General features: G+C 47.6%; 1 long non-coding RNA gene across 1 annotated transcript; it reads right to left on the bottom strand.

Annotated features, from left to right (window-relative positions):
• Positions 1 to 6,843: 6,843 nt before the first annotated feature.
• Positions 6,844 to 8,383, bottom strand: LOC136295397 (uncharacterized). The gene is made up of 2 exons (XR_010722654.1): positions 7,803 to 8,383; positions 6,844 to 7,572 (listed from the first exon to the last, which is right to left on the bottom strand). It is a non-coding gene; the product is annotated as an uncharacterized lncRNA (long non-coding RNA).
• Positions 8,384 to 25,218: the final 16,835 nt, after the last annotated feature.

Below are 25,218 nucleotides of genomic sequence, written 5' to 3'. Positions count from 1 at the left end.
CCTATCCAAGTCTGGTTTTGGATCAGCAATGGGTTTGACTAGTGAAATTGGGCTCTAAACTCAAATTAAGATTTTTTTGTAAGTGTAATGTATATCAGGATCTCTCAGAGTGGTTTGGGTCCATACCCGTATCTCCTGACTGCAGCAATCCAAGGGCACTTGTTCATGTCAAATTGATTTGCTCCTGTGAAAAGTTCTGAAGTTACACTGAGTTGAAGTCTTGTTTAAACACAAGACTATAAATTCAGCAGTTTCTATACCTGTAACTTCACTGACGGGATCCTGAGCACTAAGAACATGTGCTTCTGAAAGCGCTGACCTTGGGAGGAGTGGGATAAAAGAGAAGTGCTGGAGTCTTCCTTGGCCTTAGTATTTTGGGTTTTAGTACATCGAGAGCTGCAGAGAACTTTTATTGCTGTTCTTACACAGCCTCAGAGCAGCTCTGTCACCTGTGGGCACAGTGATTCCGTGAGCGTCCTTGGCATTACTCTGGATTTATACCCCTGCTCTCCAATCAAAGCACAGTTTGGGTTTCTGTGAGTGACAGCAGCAGCAGGAGCCCACAGTTCAATGTGTCACACTGTGAGCTCTTAAAATATAATCAACACTATCAATCTGAAGAGCTTCTGGAAAACAAATTTGCAGCTTAAACATCAAGCACAAAGTGTCCCTTCCTCTTTCTTCAGTGAATTAGCTTTTGAAAAGGCCGTGAGCCACTGCAGAGATAACAAGGGCTGAGGAATTCAGAGCAGGTGGTACCAACTGTGCGAGCCCAGCTCTGGGCCAGAGGATCCAGCCCCAGCTGTGGAGCAGCTCCTGAGACTTTTCCCTCTCCTCAGAGACAACCCTGGGGCTGCCACGGGCAAACTCAACAACATGGCCATGAGGAAACAGCTGAACTGCTTTAGGTCTCTGCTTCCTCACTGATGGGGGACATCATGGTGGACTGGGCCTGCGGCAGAGCTCCTGTGCAAGAGCAAATGCTGATGTTTGTTTTTGTAGGGGATCATAGCTCTTACCTACCATGCACGATGGTCTAGAAAATACACTCGGTCAAATTTCTTTATGTGAAAATTGTGACGTGCATTCTTCATTTCTGAGGACTGGAAATAGTGGTATTTATTCTGTGAGGATTCTTATGAAATACAGTCCTGCACTTATGTAATTTCCACATGTTTTCATAGACTTTTAAGTTTCTCTTGTCTTTGACTACTGTTATAGTTACAGTTTGACCTTCAGTCCAGTAAGACTTCCTCTAGAAAATATTCAGAAATGCCCAGAACTAGTCGGATTATTTTCCTTATTTTCATACTTCAAAGAATTATTTCTGTCACCGCTGTTCTTGATTTAGGTGCAGGAATGGTGCAAAGCAATGGCTATAGAATACTACAGCCCCCACACGGTGCACTGAGCTTGCCTCTCTTCTCTTTACCCTGTGTATGTGATCTTACAGCACTGTGGATGCTCTGAAGTGTCCCATTGTAGAAGTCCCCTTTGGCCTTTGGGAGTGTCCTGTGCATCCTGTGCTCCTTAGGGAGCGTGTTCTGCTGCAAGGCAGAGCCCTGCTGGTGGCACTCCCTGCTGGGAGCTGTGTCCGTGCTCCAGCTCAGGCATTGCCCTCCCTGGGCTCTGTCTGGGCTTTGGGCCCCAGCAGGTGAAATCCACCTTTCCCGTAGTGCAGGGCACTGCCTCCGAGGCCATCGGCACGGGCTGTGCCCCGCGGGGAGCTGTGAGAGGGGAGGAATTTCCACATCTGTGCCTTGAGCTCCCCCTGCTCACCTGAGCTCCTCCTGCTCACCTGAGCTGCCCCTGCTCACCTGAGCTCCCGGTGTGAGAGGGGAGGAATTTCCACATCTGTGCCTTGAGCTCCACCTGCTCACCTGAGCTCCTGGAGTGAGAGAGAATTTCCACATCTGTGCCTTCAGCTCCTCCTGCTCACCTGAGCTGCCCCTGCTCACCTGAGCTCCCGGTGTGAGAGGGGAGGAATTTCCACATCTGTGCCTTGAGCTCCCCCTGCTCACCTGAGCTCCTCCTGCTCACCTGAGCTGCCCCTGCTCACCTGAGCTCTTGGTGTGAGAGGGGAGGAATTTCCACATCTGTGCCTTCAGCTCCTCCTGCTCACCTGAGCTGCCCCTGCTCACCTGAGCTCCCGGTGTGAGAGGAGGAATTTCCACATCTGTTCCTCCAGCTCCTCAGCTGAGCTCCCGGAGCAGTGTTTGCCCGGGGTACCTGCGCTGAGGGAGCCCTGTCCTGTGCCCTTTTACATCCCAAACGTAGCACCAACTGACTGCTTGCATTGTGACATTTCAGCTCTTCCCATTTACAGTTTACAGTTTCCTCACAGAGAGCTTTGTTTGACCTTATATTTTATTCAAGCTTTTCTTGACAGTTTTAGGTAAATACTGTCTTTGCTTATGCATCATTTACATCTGTTCTTTAGCTTTGGGCACAGTTCACACCGTGTGATGTGTGACACTATTCCTCCTTCTTCACTGACTGCCTGCTCTCATGTTTATGGGTTTTATTGGTTTTACCTGCGACAAAAATCCCCTCAGCATACATTATCACCCTGATTATTAGTTTCTGTTTACAGATAGATTCTGCTTTTACTATGTAAATAATGTTCTGCTCTGATGACTGAGCCAAAAGAAAATTCTCAAGAGTGTTTATAAATATTTATCCCCACATCTTCCCAGGTCTTGTGCACCCTATGCTCTGAAACACTCCTGGAACACCTTGCTGCATCTTGGATAACTTAATGTCAGATATCCCGGATAATCTTCATAGTTGATATGGTAGCAATAAATAAAAAGTTATTTTACCTTTTATCTCACAGGTTACTTTTTTATACTGTGTCTGATGCAGGTATTGGTTTTTAAAGAAGCCTTTAACAGTGCTGGGCTGATCAATGAAAATGTAGTGTATCTGTCATAAGGTGACTGGGCAGAATGAGATTAAAATGGGAAGTGTGTGTGAGACAAGACTGGAATGTGATTGTTGGGTTTGGTTTTTTTTCTGATGATCTTGTACTCCCTGGAGAGCCCTTGCTAGTGTCAGACAAGCTCTAAAACATTCCATAATCGTGGTGACTTGGCTGCTGCTTCCCCCCGGCCAGTAACAAAACCTTCGCTGGTGCTGTCGTCTTGATGCCACTTACGAGGAGATTAAAGGATGAGATTTCTCAGACGATTTTGCTAAGAGTGATTAAAACAAAGTCGTTTTTCATTATCTTTTATACAATTTATAAGATTAGAGGGAATAATCCAAATTTTTGGAGGATTTCAAAATGAACCATTCTGCTCGCAGCATTTTAGGAGATTAGAAATTTGTATCTATGAAGATGTTCACAGCTTTGTTAAGATGCACTCAGAGTTCCCAGCTTTAGTTATTATAAAGATACTTACGAGTGATACTTTATTTTTAATTTTCTTCTCATCTTGTGGTGGAGAAGCACAATAAGATTTTCCAGCATAATAATAATTAAGGTCTTTTCTGTATCAACCTTAAAATCAGATGCTCCTGAAGTTCTATTTTTTTGAGCTGAGATACACAGAAATCTTCGAGCACAGTGAAGAGGGAATACAGACTCAGGCTAATGTGTCATTTCTGTACTGGTGGCAGGGCTGGGGAGCAGGAGTCAGTCTGTGGAGCTTTTCCTTTTCTCTGGGCTCAAACTCAGAAGATTTAGAAGTTCTGAAATTTCAAAAGTTCTGAAGAAGCTTTTTCTGAAGTTCTAAGGTTTACCTGGCTGGACCACTTGCTAAATGTAAGGGGTTTGGGTGGCAGGGGATTGAATAAAGGAGCACCTGAGGAGGTGACACCACTGCCTTCCCATGCCCCGGGTTTGCTGGAAGAGAGTTAATGAATGTGTTTATTACAGCCCAAACCCCCAGAAAATGTCAGTCACAACATCTGCTTTGGTGACAGCTGTAGCTGCCTCTGCCTTTGGCTGAGCTCTGACCTGCTCTGGGCCTGTGTCTCTGCTTCCCCGGCAAACTGCTGACCACCCTGTTGTGAAATCACAGCTTCCCTGGGCTAATCAGACCGTCTTTGGGAATAACTTAAAAAGCCGGTGTTAAAGGAGCTCCTGGCACATCCCGTTTAAACATTAACAGCCTTCGTGGGTGACAGCCCGAGGAAGATAAGGGAGGGGAGCAGAGGGAGCCTTTGGAAATAGAGTCACAGTTGTGCTTTGTTTTGAAACGCTGATCTTTCCCTCCTGGCAGAAAAGCCTTTCCCCACTGTGACCCCTGTGGAACTGGGAAGGGCACTGACAGGGGATGAGCTGAGCCCCAGGCACTGAGGATGGGGCAGGTGGGCAGAGATACCCTCGGGGTCCCTGGGGCTGAGTGCCCAGAAATACTGACAGCAGCATTTCTAAGGGTGAAAACACTGCTCATGGTGGTTTCACTCTGCTGGCCTCCTGGTCAGTGTGAGGTGTCTGAAACTCGTCTGAGTCTCCCTGCCTGTGTTTCTGCCATGCTCTGGGTTGGTCCCAGATGTTCTCACTTGGGCTCCTCGCTGGTTTACAGTGAAAAGAGGCAGGACAAGAATGTTTGAAATGTTACAGCAGTTTCTAACACGGCACATACTTCCACCATTTGTTTCCAGGTGGTATTTAAGATGATGCAATTTTACATGCTAGAATCCTCTGCCAAAAGAAAGATTAGCAATTCTGGATCTTGTATTTTCTAAAGAAGAGTGCTCTGTGGTTACCTACCAAGGTATGTTCACTGAGCATTTCAGTTTTCTAGAGCTGCAGCCACTTATAGTACAGGTCCCACCTGCTTTCCATCAGAACTTGAATTCATCAATTATTTACATGCTTTTGGAAAAAATCTAGTCTGTCTTTTAAATTCTTTCCTGCCCTTAACTGTACCAGAATAGTGGGTTTTATGAGGGCCTGGTTCTCTATCAGTCAGCTGCCGCTATTACCAGGAATTTTTATTTAATTTATTCCACTTCCCGTGTGAGCTGCAGAAATGAAATCTCATAAGTCAGTGTGAGCTGACCATATGTGAGGGAACAGTGACATGTCATTGTCTGAGTGCAAATGGAAGATATTTGAAATTGTCTGAGAACAATGCCTGGGATTAAAGGGATGCTCTGGAACATGGAGCACTGCCACAGGAATCCAGCTGTCAGTTACAGGACATCCTTGGGGCTAACATTCCGAGTCACTTCACACATGGAGGGACATGAAGAGCCCCAGGCCCCTTAATGGCCTCAGAGCATGTCTGGGGCAAGGCCCATGCAAGGGGTGGCTTCAAAACTTGTCCCAGTCCTGAGAACTTCATCTCTGAATCAAATCCTAATAAATGTTTGAGCGGGAGGGGTGCTTTGGGACAGGGAATGTGCCATACAGCTCCCCGGCTGAAAGAAGTACAGGGAGTCGAGTAATACAAACTGAGAGTTCACCCCCTTGTATCTGAAGTCCTCATCAGAGAGGGAAGGGTGAGAAACTGAAGAAGCTGTTGCTCCCTCGGAGTTTCAGGCACAGCTCCTGGTGTCCTCTGCAGCAATCTTTGGAAGGTTTAGGGTGGAAATAGGCCCAGTAGAATGTGTGATAACTGTACCTGTATCTGACAGCTGAGAAGCTGTTTAGGATTTTCTGTGTATAAGCCCTGAGAGAATACAAGGTGCAGTCTTGTGTTGCTTGTTTGAGGAATATAAAGAATCACTAAACTTCATACTCTATCCACATTTCTGTCATTCCTAACGAGCCCGTTCTCCCAAATTAAAGGTGCTGTGTATGTAATTTGAATATATCTTATTATAATAGAATCTTCTCCTTACTCTTCTTAGGTTTAGCAACTGTAATTTAGATTTCATATTTCCATCTGAAGTTAATTGTTATTCCTCCTAGTTCAGGAGAAGCTGCCAGTGGTACCTAATGAAGAGAACTCAAGGTAAATTATGCCTCTTGTCAGTTAATTTAAATTTTGTGTCGGCATTCAGAAGAGATCCGTCTCATCCCATAAACATTGTTAGCATTATGGCATTATTTATTTGGGGAAATTATTGTGTATGTGAAATAAGCTTTTTGGAGTGAAGATTTCTTCTGGCCAGACCCCACAGTGCTCTGCTTTGCTCTTACTATTTTAAAATTGTGTACTTTTGGCAGCTGTTTAAATACATGTTCCCAACATAATAATTTTCCATACACACTTTTCCCCAGAATGACAGGGATTGGGCATAAAAAGTGTTATTTTAGGACACGGTGGGGGAAGGAAAGAAATACTGACTATGTTTTGCAGAGGTTAACCAAAATCCTGGTGCAGTACAACGTGCACAGAGAACAATTCCAATCATGATATCCAGTGCTGGCACCATCCATGGAGCCCAGAGCCCTCTGGAAAGGAGCAGGGCTGGGTTTGTTCTGATAACAGAGAATAAAAGCTGTCAGGCATCCACAGAAATCTGATCTTTCAGGCAGGAGACGGGATTCTTAACGACAAACTGCTCTGGGAGTTCCTGGGTAGGGGACTGTGCCAGCTAAATAAAATGCTGGTGTAGAGTGAAGGTGGGATCAACCTGCAGGTTCTGTGGGAAGGGTGTGGAAACTCAACTCCTGAGGAGAACCAAGAAAACTCTGAAGAGACGAAAAAAATGCGAAGAGAAATAGCTGAGTCACCCAGTTTTCCAGAATACAGCTGGAACTGTGCCATGTGCTGTGTGTGTGTGTCCCAGTCCAGCTCCAGTTCGTTCTCTGCAGTCACATTCAGGAGCAGTGCAAGGTGGACGTGCTTTCATTGAAGCTGACAGACTCACATTCTTTCCCACACAGCTGACTTTAGTCCAGCCTCTCGAGTGGTTGTAGATGGTTTATGGAGTTAGTAGCAGAGTCATAAATCCAGATTAAGAGCCCTGGGCTTGCTCTTACAAATTGGTTCATGGCAGCGATGAAATGGCTCTGCCAGTGCCTTTGTAAGAGAATCCTGCTAGGGCTAATCTGACTCAGCTGCATTCCTTGTTGGAGTCACTTCTGATTTCATGTTCTGTAGGAACAGTGTGACTGAGTGGAGTAGCTCTTGCCAGCTCTCAGCTGTATCTGTTTCTGTGCTCTGTGAGTGCCCCTGTGGCACTCCTGGCAGGTACCACACATCCCTATGCCACCATGCCACGGCCAGGGGCCACTGCCAGGGCCACCAGGACTGTTGGAAGAGCTGTTCCTGCATCAGCTCCATCCCCCTGTGTTCCACGGCGGGTGTCAATGGCACAGCGTGTGTGGGATTTGCAGGGCTGAAGGACAGGGTGACCTGCAGCACAACTGCCATCCCAGCAGTCCTGCAGGGAAGAGAAGCTCAAGGTCCAGACCCCCCAGTGAGCTCAGTCTCCACGGCCATAACTTAGACAATGTTTTAGGGGGTAAGACCTTGAGAAGGCACTGCTGAGTTTTTGTATGCGGGTCTTCTGGCATCATAAGCAAGCTGGCAATTAGACCTGGCTGCTCTGTGGGCACACAGCTCTGCACTCTGAAAAGTCTCCTGGTGGTGTCTCAGCTGATAACTTCACCCTAAACACAGCAAGTCAGATGAAGTTGTCCTTCTTAAAATACACATATTATGTTATCTGCAATAAAAATAAAAGAAATAAACAAAATACACCACTTCAAATAGAACCAAGAGAAAAAACCTCACCATACAGATAAAAGGAAGTAAGTCAGAACTGAGATTAAAAATACAAAAGAAAAAGCAGAACTGAATAAAGGCTCTGATTATCCCCCAAACGTTCTGCAGTACATTTGCTCATGCAGAATTGCCCAACACTGAGCTCAAGGGGCTGCTGTTGATATCACTTACTCGTGGTGTGCAGGGTGTGAAGACACCAAAACACAGCCTCGGGGCAGAGTTTCCAGGCAGCCTGCACTGGATGCCTTGATGGTGGTGGTGTCTGACGACAGACACACAAATCACAAACTGTGATTCTTTTGCACTTGTGTCTGAATAAATGCAGGTGTTTGGCAGCAGGAGCACCACAAACCCAACCACAGCGTCCCAACAGAGCAGCTTTTGTTGAGCAATAAGGAAACCTTATTCCCTCCCTGTGCAGCAGAGAGCAGCTGCAGCTGGTGCCGGAGCACTGCTGCCCGGGGACAGCAGGGACACAGGGACCAAGGGCTGTGGCCGGCACCTCTGCCCTGTGCTCACACACAGCCGGGGCTCTCAGAGCCCTCCGTGCTCCCCGGGTGAGGGGAACTGCTGGCTCCAGTCAGCACTGCTGCTCCCTTTGGCTGCTCTCCTCAGGAGCACCCCGAGTGTCTCTGCTGGGTCTCCTGAGCACTTCCCACTGCCAGCATCTGCATCGAATTGGCACTGAAATATCAGCTCGCTGGGGTGGGTTTGTGCTTTGAATATTTGAGAGCGAAGTCTTTGTCAGTGTTCTTCCCTGTGAGTGGGGTGAGCCCCATGGGAGCTGGGTTGGTTTTAGCACCTGACAGTGAACACACAGGGGGTCACTGGTGGCCATCTGTGGACCACACAGCTGTTCTGTCCTGTCTGAGCTGGGAGAGACTGGGAAATGTTTCCAGCTGGAAGGAAATCTGTGGCTGGATGTCTTGTTCTGAGCTGCAGTGGCCAGCAAAGCCCCAGTGGGGCAGAGCCTCTGAACACCTGATGGGCCTGGGGTGGATCCACACCTGTCCTGATGAGCTTGGGGTAGGTGCTGGTGGTAAAGGTTCATCTTGGATGGAAGTGTTCACAACTCTGACATGCAAGTGTTCATTTCCTTGAGCTATCACCAAACACAAACTTCATCCTTTTCAAACAAAACACTGACAACTTTTTACTGTGTCCAGCTGACAGAAATATGTTTCAATTAAATATTTTATCACAACTTACTGCTTTCAGTGAGTGTATTAAATAACCCCTGGAATCTTGCTGCTAATTCAATATTCCTATTTCACTCTGCTCTAATTTATGTTTAACAGTGTTCGATTTGAATCTCATCACTGTTTTTAATTCAGGAGTTAATTCTGATGATCTTGGAATTCATCTGTTCTTTGTGGTTTGGTGCCAGTAAGCACCATCATAGCAGGAAAAGGGTTTGGTCCCTGCAGTCTCCTTGCACAAGGACACGCATCAGTGCTACAAGCCTCTCAGCAGATACGTCATGTGGGTCACATTCTGTTATGCCACTGCCTGAATTGGTAAAACAGGTGTTTTCTTACACCTGATTATATATGGAAATTGAAAAGAAACTGCTCAGGTGGATGAGGTATAAAATAGAATCAGCACCTGTGATCCAGATGCAATATTTCTACAGAAGTGTGTGTTTTGATAAATCCTTTGAAACTGAAGTGAGCAGTGGACTGAGGTTCTGTGAGTGAACCTTGCAGGGTTTATAGTCCTGAGTGTTCATAACTTGCCAAGGTCAGTCAAACTCCAAAGGAGTCAGAAAGGGTGGGAGAATGAACCATGACCCAGTGCTTCAAGAATCCTGTGGGCTGCAGGATTTTGTCTGTGTTAGCCCCCCCACTCCTTCAGTTTTGAAAGTTTTATTACTCTTTTTTGAAACAGCAGTTGTTGGTCTGGTAGAGCCAATGTGCCCACAAGACACAGCCCTGAGGCACAGCTGTGAGAACAACTCACTCCCTGAACAGTTATCGGGACTGACCCCTGAGGAAAGAGCCTTTCCCAGATTCTCACTTTGAAATATCTTGTTCCAACAGAAAGTGTACTTTGTTCATTTTAAGAACCAACCTACTAATAGGCATCTTGGATTTAATTCAGCACAGGAGTGAGGTTTTCTCACTCAGTATGGGTCACAATTTCGTGCTTGGTTTGGTCTGGAAAGCAGAAGCCTTTCTGGACCATGAACTTCGCTTGGTGACTTGCTGATTAATGTGTATGTCAACATAAGAGACTCTGCCATTGTCTTTTTCCTTTCTTCTGCTGAAAAGACAGTTATATTAATAAAATGGATATGAACTGTTAGTTTGGGTTTTTTTTAAAATAGGCAATCCAGCTGGAATGTGACAATCATATTTATTCAGTTTGGGCACTTTAGTTAATAGCGGGGGTTTGTTTTTCAAAGGACAAACAGGGTTTAATATATTGGAGTGAATTTCCATAAAGTCAAAAGCCCAAGGCTGCACAGAAATATGCTGCATTTTCATGTGCTCACCACATTTCCATGCACAAATCAATTTAATTGTGTGCATGTTTTTGCTTGGGGCCTCATGCTTCTGTTTTAAAAGGAGGGAGTCTTTTATTTTGTTTTATCTTAAAGCAGCCTTTCTTAGGGATTGGCTCTGCAGTTCGTGGTTGCTGTGGGGAAGTAGCAGAGACAGTGGGAAAAGTCAGGAATGAGACTATATTTATGCTCTGGGACAGTAGCAAAGCCCAAAGGTGCAATAGAGACTTGGTTCCACAAATCCACACTGCCTTAATGGCCAGGCTGAGCTCAGGCTGCCAGAAATCTCACCAGGTCAGCTTGCAGCCCTTCTAACAACAGCCAGGAGAGAAAAGGGCAGCGAGGGCAGAGGAGAGGTGTGGAGGCAGGTGGGTGCTCCTGGGGCAGCTTCCCTGGAATGAAAGCAGACATTCCCAGGGCACTGGGGGCTCCCAGGGGTTCCCACACCCGTGTTGGAGGGCAGTGGGCCTCAGAACCAGCAGAGCTGGTTGTGGATTCTTGGCTTGTCTCAAAACACGGGCAGAGTCTGTCCCAGTGGTGCTGGAGCCTGGGAAGCTGCTCCCAGCCCGGAGCCAGCTGACTGTGCACACAGAGCAGTGGGGTGTGAGGCTGGACACCCTGCTCTGCCCTGAGCTCAGCAGTGGGTACAGCAGGGAGGGCGAGCACAGGCCCTGGGCGGGTCTGGAACTGCAGTTTGAGTGCTGACACCTCAGCCAGGTGAGAGCTCTGTGAGAAAGAGGGACCGACCTGCAGACACGTGAGTGCCTCACCTGGGAGAAAAGGCAGAGACAGATCATCCTGGCTGGGGTCACGTTAACCCTGGGGGTCCTGCACAGTAATTCTCACACTCCTTTCTGCTCACCCTGCAGCTCAATCAAAGTTCACACTCAAGACCTCCACACTCTGGCCTTTCCTGCTGCCCTTGACCAGCCTGGAGATGACTGTGGTGGGACTTGGCTGTGGAATAGCAGCGGTTTGGAGAAGGAAGGGGTTGGTGCAAACCTGCGCATCCCATTATTCCTGGTGGCACATGCACAGAGAGCTGGCGCTGTGGCCGTACTCAGCCTTTAATGCCCCCAGGCTGTTCCCGGTGTTTGCCGGGGCTGGCAGACAGGGGTGGCTCCTGTGTGGGCTGTGGATTCCCGATTCACTGCTGTGCCCTGGCTGAGCTCTGCCCCAGGGAGAGCAGGGCCATCCCCCGGGGCTGCTCCAGCCCCGTCCCAAAAGCAGAACTTGGCAGGCACTTTAATGGACTGACAAAGGAAGGTAGAGGCCCATAAAATGGTGCTGATGAGTGGAGTGTGTTTCAGCAGGAGGGAGACATTCTGTTCCCGAGCCTTTGTGACATTGTGGAGAAGGAAAACACAACTGACTCCTCAGCTTCCAGCCCCGTGCACCAGTCATGGCAGTGCTGGGATATAAATGCCAGATCTAAAACTGAGAGCAGGAACAATCCTGGAATTGTACCTGCACAGGCTGATACAATCACTGGGTTTGATCTGACAGGGAAGAACTTCATGCAGATGCTAAAATAAAACTGACTCTTTCAAAGCTCCAAGAAACCGTCCCTGGGAAGAGTGAGTGCAGCTGGAGAGCCCAGTGTCCCAAGGCCTCCCAGGCTGGGTGCTGTGGAACAGCTCCAGTCTCACTGCAGGGTCACCAAGGGCTGGTGCTGTTAGGAATGGGCTCCAGCCGAGAGTAGAGCTGCTCTCTGCCAGCCCTGGGGGCTGTGCTCTGGGGGACAGGGGTAGGATTAAACACCTTGGCAGAGCAAACCTGATGTCCAGGTTAGCTGGAAGAGGGAAACCCTTCCCAGTTTTCTTCCACAGTTCATCGTTTAGCTGCTATCTGGTTGCTGGTATCAGGAGAAAACATGTTTTCCATCAGGAATAATGGGTTTTGTTCCCTGCAATGAACCACAATATCTTTGTTATATGGTTCTGATTAATTGAGTGAGAAGGAAGACCTGTAGGATTCTTGATTCTTTCTTCTGGTGCTCAGTATTTGTATAAGGATGGCAAATTGCCAGCCTAGCTGGTTGTACAGGAGCGAGGAGCAGTTTGCATGCCGTGTGTGTACGTATTACATTTGGGGTTGGTATTAATCCTGAATTTGCTGTTCGTGGAAACTCACTGGTGTGATTGCTGAAAACTGCAATACCCTGAGCAGTCCCCTACAGCCAGTACCCACGCTGGGCTGGCAGCATGCCTGCATGGATCGAGTCAGGAATGGAGGAATTCCATCAGGATTCAGGGAGAGAAATGTTTAAATCGTGGAGGGATTGATGTGGGAAGCCTGCAAAGTAATTTCTAAATTTGTTCTCAGATTGCAAAATCTAAATTCTTCCCAGAGTCCCACAGGTGATGCCAGGTTATGCTGCTCTGTCTTCCTACTGCCAGTGGGATCTCCAGTGGCACTTTTCATTACCAGGAACTGGTGATGTCACCAGGTATGGCTGAGGTGGATGTTCCCCTTCCCTCCCTCTCTCCTCCCCTCCCGTGCTCTGACTCCAAAGTCTTTGTTAATTCTCCTTGGCTCCCCACGTTCTCCTTCATTCCCCTCCAGTGCTGCTTTTCCTCGTGCTTTGCTCTCCCTTTCTCTCCATTTCCGTGTCCTCAGCAAGCTCCCATCCCTGCTGCTGTTCCTGTTTATACAAGCTGCTTCACGTGAAGGAAATTAAGATGTTGTTTAGCCAAACTGTCTCACTGCACGTTTTAATTCTCTAGATTTATGATAGAGCAGCTGTGGCTGGATCCCATTTGAAAAGCTTTTGGGATTTTTTCCTATAAGTGTGAAATGATATAAAACCTTGGAAGGGGTGAAAGATTTTATCTGAAGCAATAACAGTAAAATCTGTTTATGTTTGGGCTGTTTGTAACACAAGACTGATGCATTCTTTCACCAGGGAACTTGCACCTATACATAATTTTAAGCCCAGTTGCCATATGGATTGGGGTCTCCTTAAAAAGTCCCCACAGTGCTGTTGTTCACCAGAAATGACACCTGAATCTTTTAGAACTGAGGGGAAAACAGGGCACCACGTGCAGCTTAGCCAACATGCTGAGCAGGTCTGTGTGGGAGCGAACACAGATTGCTGACATGCACAAAAGCAATCACAGCCTGATCAAATCACTCAGCGCTTAATTCTGCCCTCAAAGGAGAAGGAAAGGAAGGAATTCCCTGTGGAAGGATTCCAGGAATGACAGGGCAGGGGGATTTGCTGTAGAGGAGAGTTTGGGGTTTTTTGGGCATTGCTTTATTTTCTTCTGTACCAGCTACAGAACCCGGGTGATGTTGTCCTCTTAGTGACAACAGGCAATTTATCACTGAGGAGGATCTCAGTTGGAGTTTTTCTTCAGGGCTATTCTCTGCTTGTCACTGGGGGCTGAAACCACGGGGATTGAAATGGTGCCAGTGATCCTCATCCTCACCATCCGGGCTACTCTGTTCAAGCTGAGTACAAAAGTGTACTTTTCCCTTCCTCTCTCTTTGCACTCTGCAGTGGAGTTAGGGAAAGAAAAGGAAAAGGGCTGTGTGCAGATGAAGTGTAAAGATAGTGTGAAAATGAAACAAATTTCCACGGCTTTTTCCATGTGATTTTACAGAAAATGCAGGAATATTTTCCCAGTGGATTTGCATCTGATGTATTTCTTCTTTCTACATAATGAAATGTTAAAAAAAACCCAGAAGCTTTAAATAATGCAAGAGGCAGACATTCCTACTGGGGCTGAGCAGAGCAGTCCCAATTTAACTAATGTAACTGTACATTCACTCTGGACCTTTGTCAACACACATTAAAAATACCTCATCAGTTTAACCCATTTCCTTCTCTAGGAGAATCCTGGGAGATCATTGCTGCTGAGTGAGTGAGGAGCCCCAGCCAGGCTGGGACAGGAAGCTCTGAATGTTTCATTCCCCTGTTGCATAATGCCCTGTGTGACTCCTCTGAGCAGGCAGTGGCACCCTGGCACTGAAATGCGGGTCCTCTGCTGCTGCCAGGAGAATTAATCCTGATTTGCATAATGCTTCCAACTTCCACCATATGGAATTGTGGCTGATGAAGCTGATGCATTTGATGTACCCCTGACCAAAGAAAAAAATCAAAATCAGGTATATTTTTTTATCCTGCAGTAAGAGACTGTATTTACACTAGTTTCTATCACTGCAATGGGATATTTTAGGAGAATAACTTGGTTTAATGGGCCTTAGTTATCTCATATATTCATTACAATGAAGAATGGATTTTGATGAAATGGTATTTTCCTTTTTATAAATCAGGCATTGTAGCAGTGGTCATGTAATGCCTCACTGTCCCATCTGCTTTTCAATAATCAAAATTCTTAATTTAGACTCGTTTGCATTGGGTTAAAATTAAGTTTTGTTCCTTTAGTGCCTTTATTTTACACTTGGCGGGGTCCAGGAACATGAATGGATGAATTTTGGAGGTCAGATGTTAACAAGTGGAAGCAGAAGTCCCCGGAGGGGCGAGGATGGAGCCCCAGGGTAAGGGCTGTGTCTGTGGGAGCCCCCAGGCAGCAGCTGATGGAAAGGCTATGATGATGAAGTGGAGGCACTGCTATTGTGCCATGACTGACAGCCCCAGCCTGCACAGGCTACGTAGGAAGCTTTATTCACAAACCGTGCTCCACATGAAGGAGCAGCCGGATCCAGGAGCTCACCCGGGTGTCAGGGAGTTCTCAGGGCTCAGGGTGGCCCAGCAGGGCAGAGCTGCCAGGGATGGGGCTCTGCCAGGACACCCTCTGGAGAGCCCAGCAGCCTTCACCAGGCAGGAGGGGAGAGCTGGGCACGGGAAATAGAGGAAATTACTGGGAATGCCTGGAATAGTTCTGTGCTTCCCACGAGGAGCCAGCTGAGCCTCAGGATTCAGCTCAGGTCTTCTCCCAGCATGTGGGAGCTGCCCCACTCTAAACCCAGGGATCATTGGGGTGGAGGCTCTTGATGAGCAGTGCTAAGGGAGAGTTTTTCCTGGTTTTCCTTGTCCTGTGACTCTGTATTTGACCCAGGTACCTGTGCTGGACTCGGGGACACGTGGGTGTCCCTGAGCTGGCAGAGGTGCTGCTGACAGCAGGATTGGGCTGGAAGTTGTGTGGCCTCTCTGCACTCCTTGCCCATTTTCTGGAGGGAGATTGGGATGGAGCCACTAAACCAATCCTGTACACAACAGCGCACTTCCAAATCAGAGATGTGTTCCCAACACTGGGAAGGTGAAGCGTGTTCCTTGTGACACCGGTGGCTGCTCCTCACTGGGACTCCAGCCCTGCCAGGCCTGCTGGGCTCAGCAGCCAGCACAGGGGCTCAGAACTGCCCTGCCAAGCAGCCCAGGACTGGGATAACCACTGCCTGCACCCTCCTGCAGAGCAGACTTTGCTCCAGTCCTGCACTGGAAGGGTCCCCTGAGCCACTGGTGGGTTCTGTGCAGGCCTTGCCCTTGCACTCTCATGGTTTTCAGCTGCACGTTTGCTTAGGGAGGTGCTGCACTCTCACTGAAAATAATTATCAGAGCCTGGGGAGAGTTTTAATTTCAGGCCATTTCTTTTAAAAGAATTAGAAGCAGTCGAATTTCTGTGAATTTTAGGGAAAGTTAGGATACAGTTGTGGGATTGACTCCTGAATTTGATGGACTGTCACGCAAGGATCAAATCAAGCTGAAAGAAATTGAAGTTGTAGCTGTCATGTGGAATATGACAGCTGTAACTGCAGGGAGGGATGATCCAAATGGCTTGCCTTCAAACCCCTTTATTTTCCTGCTCACTTGAATCTATTTGGACAATCTCAGGTCATCTGTTCTGTTACCTGCCACAATTACCTGTCATGGAGAATCTAGAGTCAATTTTACAGGGGGAGCAGCATTCCCAAAATATCTCAGTGTAGTTCCAGTGTATGTGGAAGAATCCCCAGAAAAAAAAAAATCTTTTGTTCTCTAGGCAGTTCTTTATGAAAAGTTTGAGCTTGCTCACTTTCCAGGGTTTAAATGATGTCTGTTTATGCAGCATTTGTATCAGAAAGGATTTACACACAGAATGTCCCCAGGTGGGATGGACACAAAGGCCTTTTTGTGCTGGAATCTATGGTTTGGTCCCTTTCCTTTGAAGGCTTTGTCCCTGGATCCCTAAATTCCATGTCTGTGGGCCAGTGTGCAGCCAGGCTCACTGGGCAGGGGAACATGCAGAGTGTCCCTGACATCCCTGGGGATCAGGATGTCTCTGATGCCCCTGGGGATCAGGACTGCAGAATGTCCCTGACATCCCTGGGGAATCAGGATTTCAGTGTCCCTGACATCCCTGGGGATCAGGATTGCAGAGTGTCCCTGACATCCCTGGGGATCAGGATTTCAGGAGTGCAGCCTCTGTCACCGAGCACATACTTGAAACAGTTCAGGACCTTGAGTATTGAGATGTCTTGGAACAATCCTGGGGCATTTTGCCTTTTCCAAAGTATCATTCCATTCTTGTGAAGGGATGGCTGAAGGGGGCAGGAGGATGAAAGATCAAGGAGAACTTTTGCAGGAACAATGTTCATACATTTAGTGGCAGACGAGATTGTCATGGAATGTTCAAAGGCACATTTCTGCCTGATTTTCCTGTTATTAGTGAAGCTAAAATAATTTCTAGTTCCATTTCTAATAATGGTTACAAGGAATGGACTGGATTCCTGTTACTGGGGTATTTTTATACCTCCCCAAACGGAGCTCTAAGTGGGTGCAAATTACCTCTGTAATTCACAGGTGTAAGTATCTGCATCCCATTATCAGAAATATTTAAAAGAAGAGTTGGTGGAGAAGCACTTGCCTAAGCAGGGCTCATTGCAAATTAATTGTTCTCAAACTTCTACTTTTTTTTTTTCCCTTCTCCCTCCTTCTAGAAAACAGTGGAGAGAAGCCGATGCTAAAGAAAGGTTGATTTCCCAGCCCTGGAGACTTGAACTGAGCAGCTTTGGTGAGTGTTTCCTTCCCAGTTCTGTCCACGTGCCTCAGGTGGAACTGTGAGTCTGGGTGGAATCTCTGCTTAGAGCCCTCAAGTCTTTACTGAGCTGGTACTCCCCACCTCCCCGAACAGGGGAAGATCAGCGTGAGCCAAAATTGCCTTGTTTAACGTGTGAGTGAAACCGTGAGCAGCCTGTGCTGTGCCACAGGGGCTTTGTGAGCACCCAGGGGTGCTGTGACCATGCCAGGCCCACACTGGCAGTGTCAGAGGGGGCAGCCCTGCCCGCCCTGCCCAGGGACAGCCATTCCTGGCTCACTGTCACCAGCCAGAACTCAAAGTCAGCTCATCCCGGTTTCAAACTGTGCACATTCTCCAGCTCCACCTCCCACGTGTGTGCATTCTTGAAGGAATCTCTGTCTGAGGGAGAATTGCTTTGCTGCGTGGCATGTTTAATCCAAGGCAGTGGCACACACAGATGGGCCAGGCTGCAGCTGGAGCAGCCTTCTCCTGACCAAGGGCATCGAGCCTCATGTCTGCCCCGTTCGAGCCTGGTCAGGATCTGAGAGAACAGAAAATAACACACGATTGTCACCAGCAATTTTCCAGTCTTTGTCAAAGGACAGCTCACAGTGAGGAAGGCTGACTAGCTCTGCTCCCATTCCCAGTGGAGAACAAACTCAGGTAGCCAGGATGGTCATGGGGGGAAGAAGAAAGGAGATCCCTCACAATTCTTGTCTTCCCTATCACGTGTACAGAAATGCACATCCAGCTGTTCCCACTGGCGATATTCCCACTTAGAAGTGTTAGCTGGCAACAGCACTGGGGCCGTGCTAAAGAAATGATGGATTATTAAATTATACTGAAAGGATTACAGAGCTTTCTCCTCCTTACAGCCAGGAATGAATTAATGCCTGTAAGTTCTGGTAGCCAGGGATGATAAAGGTACAGAACCACAGATCTTCAGTAATGTTGCTGTACACAGAGGTTGCTATCTGAACTTGTGATACCCCAGCTGGTGTGTCCATACAGTTACAGAGAAGGGGCAAACAGAGTAAATTCTGTTCTGTGAAAGATGACCAGAACCTGAGGACAGTTTTCCAGATGAGCTGTGTTACAGACAGGCTTGAAAGACAGAGTTCTAGAAACACCAGGAAGGTGAGAAAACCTACTCCAGGGACTCAGTCCTGTGAGCTTCCACTGAAAACTGATTTTTCTCACTCTGGAAATTAACTCTGGGATGCTACTTCTGCATCTTAAGTGTCCAGTGAATGAGGTCCTGAGGTTTTGATTCAGCCCTTGTTCATGTCTGATTCAGTCAGATTCCCACTGAATTCTGTGAGAAAAGTGAGAGATAATCTGTCATAAAAATTCCTGTGGTGTGCATGCACCACAGATAGAGATCTGTTCTGTCTGAGCCGAGCTGCACAAGTCCTGCAACTTCTGAGACACTGGGACAGTGCAAAGGGATTTCAGGGAATATTGACCATTGGCTTACATTACTTTTATTCCTCACACACCAGGGCTTGAGACTCAGATGAAAGACAGGTAGAATCTGGCTTTGGAGGGGTCAGAAAGAGAGCTGAGTCTTACTTTCTGGTTGGTGCAGCAAATGTCTGTGGAAGAGAGGGATGACAATTCTGCCACCTGGCCTTGAGGCCCTCCTGCAGGTACCCATAAGGGCTGTGGGAGCGAATGCAGGGAGCTGGATGATGCTGTCCAGCCAGAGCATTTATGTCTGAATTGATTTCCTCATGGAAATTTGCCTGAGTTGGTTTTTGTCCAAGACCGTCCTTCTGGGAAAACTCCCTCCAGTGTCTGATCACGCTGACCTAACCTTCTGCAGCCTTCATCCTGCAGCCCCTCCTGTTGTGACAGCAGTGGGAAAGGCCTTTGAGACATCGTTTTCTCCTTAAGTGTCACTTTCCTGCTCTTTATCACTTCCCCTTTCTGAGGGCAGTGTAATATTGAGTTGCACCGGGCCATGCCCTCAGCGAGGAGGAGTTAAATGAGCCTGGAATGAGGGGTGTGCAGCTCCTCTCCCCCACATTCTGCCTCTGCTCTTTATTTCTGCCCGCAGGATTTATGCTCAGCAGCTTTACTGAGTCTCCTGTGCTGGGGTCAGCTCCAGCTGCTCCCATCTGCACGGGGGGATACAATTCTGTGCTGGGCTACTTCTCCTGAAACAGCAAAGTTTAGTGTAAATAAATTCCCACATGAGAAACACACAAGAGAGAAGGGCTTGGAGCAGACATGTAGGGAGGTTTTAAGTGTTCCCAAAAATTCCTGAAAGCTCTCAGGGACTGTCTTTTTGCAGCAAACACTGCTGGAAACTGGGAAATACTTGACAAGAACAACTCCACAGACCCGCTGGAAGTGCCCGCGAACCACTGATGCTTTACAAAGAATTCAGAGAACTTCACTGCCTGGTGGTTACTGCAAATGAGGAGGGATTACCTATTATCAGAGTTTGGGTGAACTTTAATCACTTAGCACAGAATGCACAGTTTAAAAGAGAATTTCTGGGAGATGCTTTCGATCTATACATTAACCTTGATCCAATTAGGGCATTTCATATATTTGACATTTAAGTTAGACTTAATTTAATAACACAGAGTATCATTTGAGATCAAAGATGCAGAGTCTTTGAATCTTTTATCATCCTTTTAAATCTCTTCAAGCCCATGTCTGTGCTTTAGCATTCTTTTAGGACTAGGTTGAAGCACATACAGAAATTTCCAGTGTTTTATTAGAAATGATTGCTTGTTTCTGTAATGTAATGTAAAGAAGGTAACACAGTGGCCTAAAAGTAGGTGAGAGACTGTAATATTCCCTATTAAAAATAATAAACACACTGAGTCATGAAGCTCGTCACGTGGAGATTAGACAAGGAAAATGCTGACTGAATTCCAGTGGCAGGTACTCCAGCCCCCCAGAGGGCAGAGGTATTTTAAAAAGAGGGGTTTATCTTTCTTATGAAGGTCTTTGTCTGTGTTACTGCTTCTGCTGAGTCCTTCCCATGCAGTATAAAACTATGATGTGAGCAAACAAAAAGCACACAGGAAATGTAGATTTTAAAGAAGTCTCTTCAACCCTCCAGGCTTATTTCAGTTCTTAATCATATGTGATTTTGCCACCAAACCCCCTCTGCTCCGGGTTCCCAAGAGCAGGGAAGAGCTTCTGGCAGTTGTGCCTAGGGAGACACCAGAGGGCTCAGAGGCATCTCTGGGACCCCTGGGTTTGGATGTCCATCCATCCCTGGGCACTCAGACCTGCCAGGAGAAGCTGCTGCCCCTGCTCAGAGCCCTTGGCCATGGGGAGGGAAGAGAGATCCTTCAGGACATTGTTCTCCCGAAACAAAGGGGAGTGCATTTAAAACAAACACTGGTTTATATGGCTAAACTCCCCCAACTGCCTCCAGACCTTGCACAATACAGGCATCTCTGACTTGCCTGAGAGGATTTTAAAAGAATTGACTGCACAAAATGGTTTTGTTTTGTTCTTGCTGTGGGGGATCAGCAGGAATGCCACACTGGAACAAAAGGAAACACTCCTCCAGCCAAACTTTGCCCTCCCAGCCCTGCAAACCCACTCAGGCCGATTCACAGGCAGAAGCAGAACTGAGATAAAATGGTTTAACTCCAGAGATCCCTGAAGTATTGATCTGTGGGGAGGGTTGGGGAGACAGAAAGTGGTTCACGGATGAAAGCACAGGTCTGTGCTCCACCTCAGGTGCTGCAGCTCAAAGTACACCTGAGTGAGCAGGTTCCCTGCAGTGTCACCCCATCCCACAGCCAGCCTGGCTCCCAAAACAAGGCAAGGGAAAACATCATGAGACCCATTACTAACAGAACCTGCAGCCCAAGGAAATGGGTCACAACAGGTGTGTCATAGTGTCACCCCTGATGCACAGGGGATGGGAGGTCACTCAACCCTTCCTCGATTCCCAGGGCTGAGCTGGAACTTCAGTCAATGATCTCCTTATCTGTGGAGGCAGAAAACAGGCTGAGTGTCACATTTTTACTGATAAAGGAACTGAAAGGGAAGGTATAGGCACTGCATCATCCAGTTACTCATCCTTCCTATAAGAACATAAAAAAAAAGACTTTGATTAGGCCCTTCAGCATCTGTGTGTAGCCTTTAATCTTCCCGTTCCATTCTCAGGGATTTTCCCTTTACAGAGTTTTGTATAATGAGGCTCCGAGGAATTAGATCGTTTGTTCACCCTATACCAATCTTGAATAAGTCTGATTTTTGTTGTTTTGAATGTTCAGCTACAGAAGACTTGGGGTAACATTCAGGTACTGCCTGAATGTCATCGGGGAAGACACCAAGTGTGCAGGATTGTGCAAACCCCAGTGGCGGTGGCAAAACACCTCCGGGTGACCCAGAGGAGAACAGCTGGAGGCAGGTTCAGAAAGGGGAGTACAAGTTCTTTCCTTTGCCACTCAATCACATGTTTGGAGATCACAGAAGTATCCCACAGGGTGAAGGAAGTGCACCCTTTAAGGCAGCTGCAGTAAAGCAGCAGCAGCAGCCCAGCGGAATTCCAGCTCTGTGCGTTGTGCTGTGTGTCTGTGTCTGTGAGTGACCCACTCCTGCCCGGTGTCACTGTCCCCTGCACGGTCCCCTGTGGGCTGAGCTGCTCCAGCCTTCTGGGCTACGAGAGGGAAGGCAGAAATCTGTCCCCAAAGGGTCAGCTACAGAAAGCCAGAAGAATTAGGAAGGTGTCACTGTGGATGTTTGGCAGTAAGTGGCTGATTACGTTTGGCCAGTGTGGTGTCCCCTGGCACCGGGCCCTGCCCTGAGGATACCCCCGGCCCACTGCCGGACTAACCTGACCGGGAGCCACATGAGGGAGGTCAAACGCGCGGCTTTTCCCGGCCTGGAGCCCGTTCCGGGTCACAGACACAAGGCTGTCCCTGGCCCGACTCCCGCCTGCGGGCTGTGCCGGGATGTCCCGCGGTCCCTGCCCGTCTGCCGGGGCTCTGCGGCTGCGACTGCGCTGAAATGCGGGGCTGCAGCTCCCTCTGCTGCGGGAAGCGTTCCCCCATGGCAGCAGTACATTTCTTCCTTTTTATTTCAAGCTCACATCAATGCGCTTGTAAGGAATGTGTAGGTTTCTGCTTTGGTGTTGTCATACCTTTTTTTTTTTTTTCCTGTTTGCTTGTGTTTTTCTGCTCTCAGTCATTGCATGAACTTAATTGTTAGAGAAAGCATATTCAGTACATGAAATTTCAAATTTACATGTACAGATGAAAATGATTTTATGAGAAACACCTGTGTGCTTCCAGGCCCTTTCTCTGGGTCCTGTTGGGGACACTGGTGGCATATCTGGAAACAATGGGTGCCTAAACCCCACAGGAGCTGGCCGTCCTTGGTGCAGTTTCTTTAGCTCAAAGCAGGTTTTTCCCACTGTGTGTATTTATTAGAAGTCCTTTAAAGCACCATTAGTCCTTGCTGTGATTGCTGCTCCCCTTCTGTGGCATTCCAGCTGCTGATTCACTGCTAAAGAGCAAGAAAACGTGCAGGGAAACCATGATCAAACACCAGCTGCGGAAAATCCACAGAGGAAATACTTGAACTGAGCAGACACCAAGAAAGAAGGTATTCCACTTTACACCGTGTCAAAATGTCATTCTTATTTCATTATATAAAGTTGAACATGAGAAGTGTGTGGTAAAATGACTGAAACCACTTGCCATTAGCCGTGCTGCTAACTGCACTAATTCCAGAGGAAGCACTTAAGTAGTTCCATGGAGTTTAATAGGCTGGTAATCAACAGTGATTGCAGCTCAGCCTGGAAAGGAGCGCACCTGATTTGTTACTGTAGTGAGATCTGTACAGCAACAAGAGGAAACATCCCCGTGCCCTGCCAGTCTGGGCAGTGTGTGGTAGTGGGTTAGTCACTGACTGAGCTGGGAGTGCGGCCTGGGGCTCTGCTGCCACCACTGCCTCCCTTTCTCCATCTCCAGCCATCCGCTGTGCTGCTTCTCACTGCTGAGAGGAGGGTCTGTGCTTTCCCAACAACAGCTTCCACAGTTCAGGTGACAGTCCCTGGTAGCCATGGCCCTGGATCTGTGTGTGTGGGAGGGGCTGATCACAGCAGCTCTTTTAGCTCAACTCCTACTTGTCATCCTTCAGTCATTCCTGCCCTGGGAATGATTTTGGGGTGAAGCTCCTTCATGGAACATCCATATTTTACCCCTTCATCATGAAAATGGTTGTGAACTCCATCGTATCCAGTGGAGGTGTGTGCCAAACTTAGCTGGCATTTCTCCACCCCTTTGAAGGGGTGACTGAAGGCAGACCTTGGCTCTTGTAGTGCAGGCATGTGAGCAAGAGCTGTGGTTTTTGTGACTCATATATATTTATTTTTCCTTGTACATGCAGTTATCTCGCATATTTCTGGTGCCAGGCTTTCTGCTCAAAGCAGCTGAGCAAGAACAGAGACATACAGAGTGGATAAGTTGTATCACCAGTATAAATTTACAGGTAATTAAGGGAGATGAAAAAAAAACCCCAACAAACCAGAAATGCAAGTTGGAAAAGGGGTCCCTATTCTGTGCCAGGAGTCCTGGCAATGCATAAAGACAAGGACAGATGTTGCAATAACCTGATGCTCAGGAGCCACCAAAGTGGGACAGGAATCCAAACAAAGGGGGAAATGGTTTGTGGTGGTTTCTGTCATACCGGATCCACTTTCCTGAATGTCCCTTCTCCTGTGTCCCTTCTCCCCCTGCTGGAAGAGAGCGCTCCACAGTGCCGGAGCCTGGGAACAGCTCATGCACTAAGGGACCTCCGCAGGAGCTCAGGCTGCCGTTTCATAAGGGAAAATCCTTCTCTATTCCCAATTACAACTTGCTTTGTCCTTTTGTCCTTAATTTTTGGGTGGTTGATTTATTATTTCCTAAGTAAATTCAGTTAAGTAGTAAGGATTTCCCTATTTTAGAGAATCTCATGGCCTCTTCGAAATTCTGTTATAATTAGTTCAAGACTATCTCCAACTGTTTTCCTGAGAGGAAATCTTTCCTTGGCTGCAGGAATGTTGGCTCCACTTTCCTGGAATCTTTTAGCAGTGTGATATCTCCTGACAGGATGCAGGTTTTGGAGTGATTGCTCCAGGCTTTAGCAGAGCAAGATACAGGTCTGGGATTTCTGGCATTGCTGCATGTCCTGGGAGCTTTGTCAGAGATTGGGTTCCTTGATTCCAATGAACTTTGGCTCCAGAAGTTGTTTTGATGTTCTCACTCTGCTTTTAGGGACATTATCCTATGTTTGAGGAGGTAAAAATAGAACAAAGGCTGCTCAGGATTGTCAAGGACTAAAGTCAATACATCAGGACTGAACGAGGCAGAAGTGCAGCACAGTCCTGTCTCCCCAGCCCTCACTGATCCCAGCTTCTGGCAGAGGTCACTGTATGTGATGGAGATTAATGTTTTCTTTAATTGTTCTGTTTTAACCTTTACTGAGAAGTGCAGGGCTGTCCTGAGCATGGGACACCAGCCTCACTGTCTGAACTCAGGGAAGTTTTACACGGGTGATAACGAGGAGCCATGAACTGGCCATCCCTGAACAGTCATAAAACCAACAAATGAGGTGCATATGAGCAGAATGGAAGTTCAGGTTCTTCAGTGTTGTCATGTGGGACACTGTAAAGCTTTGATTTTCTGCCTTTGATCATACCAGAACCTCCTCTCACACACTGCAAATTCTTCTGTAATTCTGTCTGAACAATCCCACTTGAAATCCCAACAAGCACAGATGTTCAGGCAGATTTCAGAGCAAGAATGAATAATGAAAGTTCATTATGTTCTACAATGTCCCATTTAGAGCAGTCAGCTTGTTCTGAGCGCTAGTTTGAGCTGTAGTGGGCTCTGGGGCTTTCTGAACGGCTTATGGGACAGAAGACAACCACGGGTGTGACTGACAGGGGAAGGTTTCCTGCTTGGGAAGGTGCTCTCTGCATTCAGCAGGAGGGTGTGACTGCCAGAGGTGACAGGAGGTCTTTAAAACTTCTCCTGCAGTGGCCTGAGGTGGCAATGCTGATTTCTGATGGCGGGCTCCTGTCGCAGGGGATTCCGTGCGGAAGCTGCCGTCAGTGTCTGTCCCCTGCTGGCAGTGCCCTCGTTGCCAACGGCAG

The sequence above is a fragment of the Chamaea fasciata genome, unplaced genomic scaffold (assembly GCF_029207755.1).
Source record: "Chamaea fasciata isolate MVZ Bird 193981 ecotype frontalis unplaced genomic scaffold, bChaFas1.0.hap1 SCAF_11, whole genome shotgun sequence".
In the NCBI taxonomy this organism is placed as follows: domain Eukaryota; kingdom Metazoa; phylum Chordata; class Aves; order Passeriformes; family Sylviidae; genus Chamaea; species Chamaea fasciata.
Note: the sequence above shows the minus strand (reverse complement) of the source record. Positions and strands in the feature narration are given on the sequence as shown.